Source organism: Rhipicephalus microplus, chromosome 6 (genome assembly GCF_043290135.1).
Source record: "Rhipicephalus microplus isolate Deutch F79 chromosome 6, USDA_Rmic, whole genome shotgun sequence".
Classification (NCBI taxonomy): domain Eukaryota; kingdom Metazoa; phylum Arthropoda; class Arachnida; order Ixodida; family Ixodidae; genus Rhipicephalus; species Rhipicephalus microplus.
This window is the reverse complement of record NC_134705.1, coordinates 161,729,615-161,744,359: the sequence shown is the minus strand read 5'-3', so window position 1 is coordinate 161,744,359 and position 14,745 is coordinate 161,729,615. Positions and strand designations below refer to the sequence as shown.

The 14,745-nt window shown below is 47.2% G+C and overlaps 1 protein-coding gene across 3 annotated transcripts in view; it reads right to left on the bottom strand.

The window, feature by feature from the left end:
* Hers (Histone gene-specific Epigenetic Repressor in late S phase) overlaps positions 1-14,745 on the bottom strand; it is an 87,412-nt gene that overhangs the window by 63,666 nt on the left and 9,001 nt on the right. The window lies entirely within an intron of this gene.

Below are 14,745 nucleotides of genomic sequence, written 5' to 3'. Positions count from 1 at the left end.
TATTTGAGTGACTCGGTTAATTACCCGAATAACCAAGCTTACCAAAAAGTCCAGTTGGATAATTGCCATACTGAAGTATAGCATTAAACGGCGCCCCCCTACTTTTAACGCTCCGCATTAAAACACGACACGGCTAAGTCGAGCCGCATTTCGCTGCCCGTTGTGCGCATACCGATAGAGACAAAGGAAGGCAAAGGTGCTAATGAGACAAACTCCTGGTTTGCTACCCTACAACGAAAAAAACAGTTACAAAGGGACGAAAAGTAATTCGGTTACGCTGTACCGGGCTCAGCGTATAATAGCGAGATCGAAACACGCATGCGGAGCACGCTATAAACGATCCGCAGCGTTTACTGTATACGCACGCCATTTTAGGACTTCACGAAAGATTTCTACGTATTATCAGATTACTATCTACCCAAACCATAGTTTCGTACAAATACACTATAGAGGGAACACTGGCGCTAGTGTCCACGAGAGCTGCAACGCACGGCGCTTCAGACAGCTTGGGAGCGATTTGCGATACACACATTTGTCGAATCTTCGTTCTTCCGGCTTTGCTTGGCCTCGCGGGACTTGAATTCCCCTTGCCGCAAGACGAAGATAAGCAAAGAAAGTTCCGCAGTTACACTCCACCACTTTGAACTTCCAAGGCTCACCGATTCAAATCGGCTCACAAAGCTCATAACGGTTCATTTTTTTTTTATTCAGAACAAAAGCAAGACGCAGCAATAAACAAAACCACAAGTACGATTCGAGGCCCGCAAGCTCGAACATTAGGCAAACCGGTGTACTATATAGGCCATTATTCGCATTATGGCTGAACAATCACAGCGCCAGAGTCCCTTCTAGTTGACATTGAGCACCTCTATGAACACAACCAAAAACAGCATGCTTTCCGCGAGATGGCGCTTGGTATAGGCGAGAAAACGCGTTAGGAGAAAATGCAGGCGGCGACGCCACCTTGAAGAACCTGCACAAATCGTCGTGACGACATAGATGTTGACGATATTTAGCAGGACCTACATAGAGTTTCTAATCGGTAAAAACGAAGAACATCGCGCTCTGAGCAGCCGAAACACTTGACATGTGAATTATCAGAAAATTTCCCTTCAACCGATGGCACGCAGTACGGAAAAAGTATAACTCAAAATCCGCGGGAATATTTGGGCGCCAGATTTAATAAAAGTAAAACATTGATATTCATTCCCGCCTCTATTAATCAACACTTCACGCTGAAATTAACGTCATTGCAGTTTTCAGAGTACAGTTCATGAAATCTAAACAGATTCATTGTTTCACTCCAGCACCACTTTCAACACAGGTAGGTAGGTAGGTAGGTAGAACCCTGAACTAAGTAAACTTTTAGCGAAAAAGCTATCTTAACGTACATAGACGAAAAAAAAGAAGTCCGCCATCGTTGAACAAAATTTAGTTACTACAATTGATTGATTGATTTGTGGGGTTTAACGTCCCAAAACCACCACTTGATTATGAGAGACGCCGTAGTGGAGGGCTCCGAAAATTTTAGTTACTACAATTTCACTGTACAATATCTTTCGTTACTAGTCACTCTCCTAAATGTGAAGCAATATTAGTTAAATAACCAGCTAATCAAATTTGCGATTATCCTAGCATGAGTTAAAACTTCCGACGTTTCAAAACTAGTGCTACAGCTTTCGTACGATACAGTTAATTAAGCAACATTAACTACCCTTAACGTAGATTATGTCGCGAAAAAGAAGACACGAGAGAAAGACAAGCGCAAACTATCAACTAAGTTTATTCGAAAAAGCGCACACATATATACAGGTCAACAAAGTCACAAGTCATATTAGCAGAAAATAAATCCTTTAGCGGCAAGCACTTAAGTACATCTCGGTAGCATGTAACGTGATTGAGGGCTTCGCAACGCATGTATCGCCTAATCTTAATAAAATATGCCTCCTTTCTCGCGCAGTTTTTCCTTTCATTCTTGCGAGCACCCTGGTCTCTGATAGGGTGCGCAGCCGCACTCCCTGCAGTGTAACGAAAGATTTGAACAGGGTGTCCCCCTCAAAGGCGCCGCCTTATGGTCTAACAGTCCATTGTTTACACACCGTCCCGCCTGCCCGACATATCATTTTCCACAATTGATAGATATGTGGAGTTTAACGTCCCAAAACCACCATATGATTATGAGAGACGCCGTAGTGGAGGGCTCCGGAAATTTCGACCACCTGGGGTTCGTTAACGTGCACCCAAATCTGAGCACACGGGCCTACAACATTTCCGCCTCCATCGGAAATGCAGCCGCCGCAGCCGGGATTCGATCCCGCGACCTGCGGGTCAGCAGCCGAGTAGCTTAGCCACTAGACCACCGCGGCGGGGCTATCATTTTCCACAAGATAGTGGGGTATCATAAAGCACTTTTTTGGCACACTCGACCAATTTATGACGGTGCTTGATGTCGCACCCATGGACCCGCTCACTGTCTAGGTAACTTCTCACTCACAGCCACACAAATCCGGCCAAGCTTGTCTGCGGCAGAAAAAAAAAAAAAAGACGCTACATCCGAACCTACCCTCAAGTTTCCTCAGCTGATGGGAAACCCCGTGAGCATACGGAATGCTCACAAGAGGAGCCCCTTCCTTCCGTTACTCGGCTTATATCCCCCGCGCTTCCAACATCAACATGTGCAAGACCTTTTCGCTTAGTACCGCTAATTGGCGATCTAAGACCTGTATATATATATATGTGTGTGTGCGCTTTTTCGAATAAATTTAGTTGATAGTTCGCGCTTGTCTTTCTCGCGTGGTTTTTTTTTTCTTTGCGCGCCACCAACTCTCCCAACAAGTCACTCTGCTTAACTACCCATGCTGGAAATATTGAAAAAAAAAATTCCTGACACGCAACGTACGTTCAGTACACATACAAAGCGCACAGCGTCCTCTATATATATGTACTGAACGAGAGAAAGCAAAATCAGCGGCTCATTTTTTAAAATTAAACACATAACTAATTAGAACAGCACTTGCACACACAAGCGCGAAATTCGGGCACCTCTTTTTTTTTTTTTTCGCACCCGCCCGGTGTGACGTCAGAGTGTCTCGCGCCGCGTACAAAGGAAGGAAGGGCCTCGAAAAACGTGCTCGCCCGAACGAGCTGTTGCCGTTTCTTGCGTGCAGGTGGCGGTAAAATGACGCTTCGAGAATACTTGATAATGTTCTGTAAAGGGCTTCAACCTATAGTTCAGGACGATGACGCAGAGTTTCTCAAAGCACTGGGGTTTAGGGAAAGGGAGGGCGAAATAGACTAAGCGGGTAGAATTAACTAGAATCCGGTTATGTGATTGGTGGCTAAAGTCAAGGCACGGGCGAAAATTAAACCCTTCACTGCAAAATACGAATCCTCAATCGCACTATTTAAACGAAAAAAAAAAAGATAAATCTAATGGTTAGTTCACTATGTATTACGGCTAGGTGGCGTTAGCCGCCGCCCGATCTAAAGGGTACAGCCACATCTATCCATCCATCCATCCATCGATCCAGAGGCGCCGCGACGCGTCGCAACCGCCCGCCCGCCCGCCCGCCCGCCCTCCCCCACACACACACGCACGCACACGCACGCACACACACACACACACACACACACACACACACACACACACACACACACACACACACGCTCATCACAATCGAGGTGTGGCCGACACGAAACGCAAGGAAAACAATGCAGCCACATACACTCCCGAGGGACGCGCAACAGTGTCGGTCGGCAACTGCTGTGCACGCAATAAGCGCGCGCCTGTGTGTATATATATGAAAGCGTCGTGAATGGGGATCCCTCTACGGCGTAGAACAATAGCGTTCGCTCGACGCGCAGTCTGTGACGAGCAACTAACGCATTGCCGAGCGATGAGGCAACAACACTTGCGCGGCGCCAACGCAAAGCCCTCCCCCTTTTCAATCGAGCGCATTGTTTCCCCGCAGAGTGCAAGCGGATTATTATCACCGCGTCGTCGAGTTGAATACGTAAGGGGGACCACTAATAAGCGTGAACTGCGGTTTTTTTTTAAGCCAATCATCGCAGCGAGCAATGTATACCAATGTTAGTATATAGTTTTGCATTACGTGTGTATATCCTCCTGTCTTAAAGTGATACTGATCATTAAAATAGTTGGGATTTGCCATCCCAAAATCGCGATACTATTACGCGAGACGCCGTGTAGTGGAGGGGAGACGCGAACACACACGGAGCCAGAAGTACGAAGAATAGACAAATCGGTGTATACTACATCATTCCCATGCTCGCTGAAGCGCCTTGCGTTCCAGCTTCCGTAGACACTAGCGCCAGAGTTGCCTCTAGCGTATTTTTCGGGAAACTCTATGAAATGAAAGGCCAGGACCTCAAGAGCCTATGGAGAAAGCGTATACTGACAAGCGCGTAGCGAGGCGAAGTGCATGCATCAATAGTGAGAAGGTGTGAATTTATTCCGTGCAAAAGTAAGTTTCCTCTATCAACCAGCCGACCCGTCCGACCGATTGATTGATTGATTGATTGAGTTGTGTTGGGCTATATAGAAAAAGCAGCGTTGACGAACGAAACCCACGCGAAACGCGAAGTGCTCTCGCCGTATGCCGAAACGGTGCATCTACTGCGCGTCGTTCCCACTTTATACACATAGCAAAGCGGAAACGCGGCAAAGTCGATCCGCTGCGACGCGTGGACGGCGCCCGAGAAGCAGTGTGTACCAAATACAAAAGGCGCGCTTATCGATCGCACAAGGCGTGACTCGGGCCGTGCGTCGTCAATCTATCGCCTCGCTGATCACTGCAGGTCAAGGGCCGAGCCACACCGCGGGGCAGTGGCGTGCTCAAAGCTCTCCGTGCACTCGCGGGGAAGAGATAAAGTTTTAGAAAGAGCGAGCGACCATTAGGGGAAAAAAACAAATCATCGATGCATGTCCACGAAGTGAATGCTGGTGAGATGGGGCGAAAGCAGTGTGCATCGGACAGGGAACCGTGGCCTCCTATTTTCTTTTGGTTTACATCCTTTTATTTTTGATTTGTGGGGTTTAACGTCCCAAAACCACCATAGACGCCGTAGTGGAGGACTCCGGAAAATTTTGACCACCTGGGGTTCTTTAACGTGCAACCAAATCTGAGCACACGGGCCTACAACATTTCCGCCTCCATCGGAAATGCAGCCGCCGCAGCCGGGATTTGAACCCGCGACCTGCGGGTCAGCAGCCGAGTACCTTAGCCACTAGACCACCGCGGCGGGGCATCCTTTTAGTTTATCATACGCTTTGATTGACGGGTGGTTAAATTTCGGTATTTTTTTCCGGTGTTGTGGCCCTTTATTTCGTAAGCATCTACATCGCCATATATAGTTACTCTGGAAACATCAAGTGCACCACTAAAACAAATTGACATGAAGTCGCCTTCGCTGTGTCTCCGTGCCGCGTTTAATTCAGTGTTGCGTCCGAGGGCCCGAAACGCACTGTTTTCTTTCAACATACGACGTAATCGAGTATTACCTGGCTCAACTTGAGTTGCGGCCGTATTCGCCTTGTCCTATAGAAACAAGCGAATGTATACAGCGTCGCCACCTCTGCGTTGCTATAACATAAGCGAACCTTCTAGACGTGTTTCATTGAAGTTGAAGTTTATTTTAGGCAAAAGGAAAAGTAGTACAATGAAAAGAAGGAGATGTACAAATTGCCTTTCTGCCTAGGGGACCGGCGAAAATGCATAAAAGCCTGACAAAGCGCCTGCGCCCTGTAAACCCAAAACCTACCAAAATAACACAACACTCAGTGTAAAACAAACATAAATGTGTGTTACATGCAAATCACATCTGTGCGAAGATAAAAAAATATGAGAGAAATTCGCTCAGGTAATTACATCCACAAAGCATCTACGGCAACAACTAATGAAAAACAGTTCATAAAATATACTCAAACGCTAATGTGATTTACATTAGGATACATAAAACACAGAACATAAAATTTTAGTACAAAAATACAAAAAATACGGAACAAAAATAATGATGACGGTGATTATGTTTGCGTAGACAGTAAGTGAGCCTGTATCTTCCTTTTAAAATTGCCATATGAGCCAGTATCGTCAATAAAAGTAGCTAGCTAGAGTCGGGTGTTCGTTCAAAAAATGGGAAATTTGGTAAAATAGTTTGGACCGAATTGAGTGTGCATCACAAAATCTCATAGGTGTTTTATCGACAGTACACAGCTGCAGGCGAAGCCTCATTACTCCAATTTAAATCAAATACGACCACTATTTCGGAGCGAAGGACTTCAACTATGCAGGCTGACCGCTATAGAAACATACCAAGTCGACGGCTCTCGCTTCGACAGGCACCGCCATCTTATCCTACGTACGCGACCTCTTGCGTGCGTTAGCATTGAACGCTTTAAGCCAGAGATAGCGTTCGTACGTAAGAGTCCGGGCGTTCTTAACGTTCTGCGCATGCTCAGTCTGGAGCACGCAACGCCAATGCTAAACTGTTGCGTTTGCTGTTTTCCGCTGTACTGGAACTTTCAATGCTTCGAGCGGACGACTAGTGGTTTCACGATTTCACGAGTATTAGTTGTAAGCCTTCCATATCATAAGGAAACGGTCTGGTTGAGTGAGTGACACATCTGTAACGTTGTGTTCCTCAGAAACGCGCTTTCTTGATAGCACGTCATTCCGACCATGACGCTCCCCAGTCATATGGTCTTCACAAAGCACGCGCGGGAAGATTCTTTTTGTACGTTTTTCAGAGAGTCATTCAACGGTCGATAGTCGGCGCTTCACTTCCATTCGCCTCCTTTTAAACACGTATTTCGCATCACGGTCAAAAGTACCCCCCCCCCCCCCCAAAAAAAAAAAAAAATGTGCGCACCAATTGTCCCAAAAAGCAGTTCTTTTTGGCAACTGCACGAGACATTCAGTGGTTCCCGTTTCGCAAACGGTCGGCGCGCGATTGGATTAAGCCGCAGACAAAGCCAGACACAAAGAGCCATACGATTCGCTTCCCGGATCCGAGCGCTTACGTTTCGATCCAACACAAGTCATCCGGAGACGGAACGCGTCCCGGGTCCGCCCTGTGCCGTTTCTTTGCGGCGGGTCTGCCACGGTGGTGACGGTGCTCGGATACACAGACCGGAGAGTCGCGGGTTCGATTCCGGCCGATAGCGTCTCGACGGAGGCGACGTGCTATAGAGGCACGCGCGTTCAGTGCCATGTCAGCGCACGACAAAAAGAACCCCGAGTGGTCGAAATTTCCGGGGCCCTCCTTCCTCCCACAATCAGATCGTGGTTTTGCAAACGTTAAACCCCCCAACTATTATTTTACGCTATATTATTTATTTATTTATTTATTTATTTATTTATTTCAGTACCTTCAGGGCCCGAAGGCGTCACAGAAGGGAGTGGGCAATAGTATACATAATAATAAGAACAATAAGAGTGAGCAAAGAAAAATGCCGCCTAGAGTAAACATGGCATTGAACAGCAGCCTTAAAAGCAGTGACATTGGCCGATTGGGCAACAGAGGAGGGTAGGTGGTTCCATTCGTTCGAGGTAGTGGGAATAAAAGAATCGTGAAAAAAAACTTGGTATGTTAAAAAATGAATGTGTACTTTGTGGGGGTGGTCACATCTATACGACATGCAGTGTGGTTTGATAGAAGGTCTTTGTTTGGGAATCCTGCTCATTATCAAGACAAAATCAACCTCGCAGTTGAAGAGATGTCGAACGGCCCTTTACGTTTATATACAGCCACGGCCGGACTAAAGAGGACTGCGCTATAGCCCGGCCGTGGTACAGTAGCCGCAGGTGTAGATGCGTCGTCAAAGTACAGAATTCCAACATATGTCGTCGGCAGCGCTCTTCAAGACTGCATATACCTATACAGAGACCACCAACGGCACGAGCGCGATTGTTGCGAGTTTTTTTAGAATCTCCCATTCGTCCGACTCGAGCGGTCCCGTATACATCGTAAACGTCGCAAAACTCTTCAGAGCACACCGACGTCACCCTTTTTTCGTACGCCGAGTATTTAAAGCCAATTCGTTTTTTTTTTATTACGTCGACGTGTATATACGCATCGTATACGTGCAGCCGTGCGTCGTCTCTTTGAAGCTTCAGCACATGCCGTCATTCCACCTCGCGTATATAGAGAGATGTGCAAATTATAATGATGCGCGATAGCTTTAAACCAGCTTCAGAGAAGTCTGTTTCAGCAGGGACCCGACACCGTATTCAAATTTTGATACGCGTAGCCTGACTCCGGCGTGTGGAAAGCGTCGGCATTGCACAGCAAAGAAATGTCAAATGTCCTTTTTGTGCGCGTCAAATGTCCTTTTTGCGATGTTTCAACTTTGTGTCCGTATTCCTTTCAAGTCTGTTGTCCATTGCACATTTGCGGCGTGCAGCCTATATGTATAGCTGTTAGCAATAAAGAGCGATAGACGATTGGCAACGTTCGACGCGGTCTGCGTCGAACGTTGCAAACAGCATTTCCGGGTGAAACCCGAATGTATCAAAACAAGCAAACGCGGCCATATAAGCCAGTGTCGTGACTATAGTGCGGTCAGATGTTTCAGCGCTATATCGCGCGCCCGTATAAAACCAGTCAGCGTCGAAATTACAGAATGTTGCTGCATTTTTTTTACTCTACTTCCATGGCATACATCGTTAATTTCAGTTCGCGGCAACGTTTGACCCTCGTACAAGTACACGCCAGGGAATGGATATTTCTGCGCTATGCCGAGAGATTCGCAAAATTAGATTTCGTTAGATCGAGTTTTAACTGCAGATATAGATACGCTAAAACCACGAAAGACATTGTGAGCCAGTGCGGCATATTTTCTTTTACGGTTCTCGGCTGACAATTCTAAAAAACAATGCGGAAAGTGCACGCGCAATTTCACGATTTTGTCGTTTTTTACTTATTTGTTTCTTTGTTTTCAGAAACAACGGCTCCCGGCTAGAACACGTAAAAAAAGCGAGACGAATCACCGATTGTATTCAAATCGAACGAAACAATCTTGCATCAAATAGATACTTTTTATAGTATTTGCTGCCGCCAGCTTAACATTTGTCATTTTTCTTTTGTTCTATTTCGTCATCGTTTTAACTTCATACGGACAAGATATTCTGTAATATCGCACCACGTTGCAAATGAGGGTCAAAGAATGATAGGAGGACGCACTTCAAGAAGAAAGGGAAAGATAAGAATAAAAAAAGAAAACAAAAGAGCTTATGGGAACAGGGCAGCCCGCAAAAAATATACGCATAAAAAAGGGAACAAAAAAAAAAGTATCGTCTGCTTCTCACAGACGGCGGTGCTTTTTAATCGATGACATCATCCGTACGTATATCTTTCACCAGTGTTTCTTTTTTCTTTTCTTGAATTCTCTCGTGACGCACACTTAGCGGAAAACGTATCAAAGCGAAACGAAAATTCTCCGAAAATTGGCACCCATAGAAAGTGCAGCGAACGAAAGCTCATGCGCATACTTTTCGTCACATCGTTTCTCATGAAGCCGGTAATGACAAAAGCGATTAAAGGTGCTAAGAGAAACCAGCTGTTGGTACGAGCATTGTAGTTGGGGGGGGGGGGAGACAGCGGAGACAAAATAGACTATAACACTATGTAATTGCATAGGGCGTAACGTCGCGAAAATACAATGTAGTTATTAAAACAAGTTTTTTTCCACTTTTTGTATTGTGTTATGTTCCGAGTGTATAGGAGGGTTGCACGTGACGTCATCCACTTGAGGCGCTAGCGGCGTTTGCCTCTACCGCCATGTCAGTGGTCTAAGCGCGCCCTTTTTGAAGCGGCGAGCCGAGCGGCAGTGAGAGGTTGTGTGCGTGCCGTTACGTGCGGTACCAACGTGGTGAAATTCGACTGAGTGCTTACGCGCGTGGCTTCCGAGGTCCGGCGAAACTTCGCTACGAACATAAGGTTCACATTTGAGGCGGATATCGACCCGTTCGACTTCAGCAGCGATGAAGCTGTGTGGGATGTGAAGTATTATTCCCGCATCAAGCTCACGGACATTAAGGACCACCTTGTTGGCGGCACAAGCTTTGCAACAAGGGACGAGCTTAAAGCCTGTAAATTGATGGACGCCCACAACTATGCCACTAGCGGATGAGTCCAACAGCGACCTCGGAGACGGCCGCCACGTCGTCGTCGGAAACAAGTGTTCGGACAATTTTTTTTTTTTTCCACCGCGGTGGTCTCGTTTCCCGAATTCTTCGTGGGGAAGGGCTTCACCATTTGCAACAGCATGTGAGGTGATACAATTGGCATAGTTCGTTCGTGCTTGAGCCCAAGCCGCTTGCGATTAAAAATGCTCTTTGCTGCAGGGTCCAATCACGCGCGTTGGGCAGTTGCGCACCCAGAAATGACACAGTCTCGATTGTAACTGATCGACGTTAATGTGCTCAGCTCTTTAAAGCATGGGTAAACGAGAGCGCACTGCGTCGCTGACTCTTTACTAACACAGATAAATCAGTAACACGTCGCACCTACCAGAATGATAACGCTGATAAGCAGCGATCGCGGTCGTATATAGTGCGCGCGCTCGTCTCCTGCTGCGTAAACAAAGCTTTATAGCACATCGTGAAAACTCAAGTTTTTCACCACAAAAGCGAACCTCTATGATGTTGCATAGGTTCTGAACACTTACCGGAAATGAAATGAAATGTTTAACGCACACGCGGTATATTGTGTGGCTGAGTCATCCAAACAATTTCGATTGGTTTACAATCATTTTAGGTATGAAAAAAAAAACCGACATCAGACGCATTCTCATGACCAGCCTTCTTACTCGAGTTGTTGTAGCAACCAAATACTACACAGTTCACCGTTATGAGCTCAGGAATCTTGCACAGACGCGCGCGCACCCGTGAGTGCGCCACAGAACACCTGCATACTATAGTTGTGCGACTGCTTGCCCGCGGCGGCAGGGAGGGAGACCACAAAGATGGATGCACTGCCTTTTCGACGCTGGCGCCATCTCATGGGCCACGCCCCTGTGCAACCCTCCTATAGATACGCCATGTTATCTGTTAGCCTAACCGTACTACTTGCGATGTATTACTGCGTATTCCTTTACTTTCTTTATACAATTATTCCAGTCGGGCACAGTATAAGCAGTATCTGGATAAATTAATGATAGACGCCGTAGTAAAAGACTCCGGAAAATTTTCGACCACCCGAATTAAACTGTAAGGGCCGCACGCATTTCCGCTTCCACCGGGTCACCAGGCGAGCACCCTAGCCACCGCGGCGGATCGGCGGTTATAGGGTGCTCCTGTCAACACTCAATGGAGTTCGCCACAAGAGCCACTAAGAACGTTCCATTATAGCGTACGAGAGACACAAAAGGAGAACGAGGCCATCGATTGTGTTGCACCCTATGATAGCCTTAGTGCTTGTCACGCCCCGCCGCGGTGGTCTAGTGGCTAAGGTACTCGGCTGGTGACCCGCACGTCGCGGGATCGAATCCGGCTGCGGCGGCTGCATTTCCGATGGAGGCGGAAATGTTGTAGGCCCGTGTGCTCAGATTTGGACGCACGTTAAAGAACCCCAGGTGGTCGAAATTTCCGGAGCCCTCCACTACGGCGTCTCTCATAATCATATGGTGATTTTGGGACGTTAAACCCCACATATCAATCAATCAATAGTCTATAGACACCACCTACGGTTCTGGATGGCGTGGTTCCACCACGGTGACTCTGACGTCACGGCTTGCGCTGGCTGGCTTGCAGCCGCCGCACGCCGAGAATCCTCCAGAAAATACTGTCATCTTTTTTTTAGTTGTACTGCAATACAACCTACTGTTCAAAAATATGCGAAATAATGCCTTCATCGGGACACTCGTCTCCCTAGTAGAATTTCCATACTGTCGTCATTTTCCTATCTTTTTGTTCCGAATTCTCTCTCTTTTTTTTTTAACCCTTCTGCACCGGTTCCGGCGTCCTCTTCGAGGGTCAGTTATCGTGCCCACCGAGTCCCCCCATGTTATTTCTCACCAGAAAAACCTATATTCTACCTTACGGAATGCGCCTTTTCCAGGAGGCTACTCCGCGCATGTGCAGCGGCGGCGACAAGAGCGACCTCAGCGGCACTTGGCGTCACCGGCTTGTGAATTATTACGAGAAGTACCAGGTCCCCGAGATTATTTCTATTCCAGACGTCGTGACTTCTAGCGCAAGCAGGAAAAAAGGGAAGCTATATACATCTTTTCAGCATTACATTTTTTTTCCCTGTTCACGCTACAAAAATATCACGTCTGGGATAGAGCACCAACTAGCCGAACGGAAAGTCTTATTATCTATATTGATAATACAATATAGATTGTACAATACAATATAGACAATACAATATAGACAAGTTCGGAGGCCACGGAGTTTCGATTTCGGCGATATTCACTGGATGCGATCGCGCCATACCGTACCGGTTAGCCACACATGGACTACACTGCGTTGACGTTATCTAGGCTGCCAGGCCGCAGAAGGCGCGTCCATGACGTCACGAGAAACAGCTTGTTCAGACGATAACAGCGGTGACCGAGGCGCTTGACACGTGCTCACGGGGGCGGCACGCATCACAAAGCAACGTCAACTGCATTCGAGAGAGCTTGTAGACTAAAAAAACAAAAACAAAACAGAAAGCGTGGACGTTCTCCAGCGACATTCGTCAAGTGTTCCGTTGTTGCAGGCGCGGCACAAGGCGCGATAACACCGTATTGCCGCCGCGAACTTTATTGCTTTTTTTTTCCTTTTCTTTCAGGAAAGCAAGCTCGCAGACGTTTTAAGTGGATACTATATAGGTGAACTAATAGCAGCTGAAACTTGGTTTAACGAAGTTATGGCCACGCATAAATCATTTTTTCTATCCAGAAGAATTATGACAGCGGAAAAGAGACTTTTTTCGATTCTTTCTAATTTTATAGCTGTAACGTGGCGGCACCTCACGGCTAATAATAACTTGTTACCAGGCGAGTTCGTGAACGAACCTGCGAGAGACAATACAGGACAAGCGCTCACACATCATGAGTGTGTATGTGTGTGTTTGTGTTTTCGTTACGAGGAAGACGTATCCAAAAGCTACTTCAGGCAGGCGCGCGAGAAAGTTCTGCGAGGGTGACGCAAACAGAACTTACCATGAACGAGCGATGCAGACCATATATGGTCACAACACGCAGGCTGTGGATCTCTAGCTATAGCGAGGCACTACGAACATGACAGACTTACAATATAAACTTGATGTACTATATAAAGCTTATCTATAATCGACATGTCATACATTATATACATATATAGCGCAGTGTCACTCCGTTATATAGAACATAAAATTTGTCGGTAGCTCCCGAAGGCAGATTATTTTTTCGTCCACTCTTTTTTTCTTCACATTTACAATTACTTTCTCCGCAAGGACTAGCGAGGCTGAAACTAGCGGCTCCGGTGTTTATCACTGCGCCTAATCCCAATGGCTCGTGTAAAGTATTTCCCCCTTATTGGTTACGCATGTCCCGAAACTTCGATCGGTGTTCACCGCCGATGCGTTCACTTCGAGTGGACCGGCGTTTCACTGCCCAATATCTGTGACGCGCCCATTTTTCGCCCGCGGGCGACTGCTTCACTAATACAGAGTGGAACAATAGACGGCACGTACAGGGAGGACGAATTCTGCTTCAGCCCCCTAGCTATATACACAGTTTCACTACAACCGGACAAGTAGCGCTGCCGCAAACGGGACTGACGTCGTCTTCCCAGCTCGTGACGTCACTGCACGAGCAGCAGACGAACTTCGGAGAGGAGGAAAGCGATGACGTCAGGCGCAAAGCCTGGCGCGTCAAAACGAGAGCCTCGCTCTTCTGGTCTTCCCGTCAACTTCTGCGAAGCTCTCTCTCTCTCTTCCACCGACGCCTACCGAAAGAAAGGATGGGAAATCTCGAACTAACTAGAAGGGGCACTGCGCCGTGTCGCCTGTCATCATCATCATCATCAGCCTGACTACGCCCACTGCAGGACAAAGGCCTCTCCCATGTTCCGCCAGATAACCTGGTTCTGTGCTTGCTGCTGCCAATTTATACACCCGCAAACTTCTTAATCTCATCTGCCCACCTAACCTTCTGTCTCCCCCTAACCCGCTTCCCTTTTCTGGGAATCCAGTTAGTTACCCTTGACGACCAGCGGTTATCCTGTCTACGTGCTACATGCCCGGCCCATGTTAATTTCCTCTTCTCGATTTCAACTATGATATCCTTAACCCCCGTTTGTCGCCTAATCCACTCTGCTCTCTTCTTGTCGCCTGTAAGCAGACAGAAATTAGGTGCCTTCTTCCTTTACCTCGTGAACCACTAAAAGCAACAACAACTAGAAGTTTCGAGCGAAGCCTGCGATTTGGTATAGGCGGCGGCGTTGTCGTACGCGAGTAATTAATTCGTCGCCGGCGACTACACAGAAACGCGTTACTCGAAGGTGCGCAGGTAACACGCCGGGTCCGTATGCTCCGCTCTCCAACCAGTGTCGCCCTCTAGATCGTGGGCTTGTCGGCAATTGGTATTTCCCCGACGTGGCACTCTAATCATATCTAATCCCGACGAGGCGATATAATCCGCGCCGCTGGGCAAAGTGACGGCTGCGCGCGAAGAGCGTTTCGTATCGACGCATGCGCCACTTGGCGTTCTAAGTCAGGGTGTCTACCAATTACATTTTTCCAAATTCCCTGACTTTT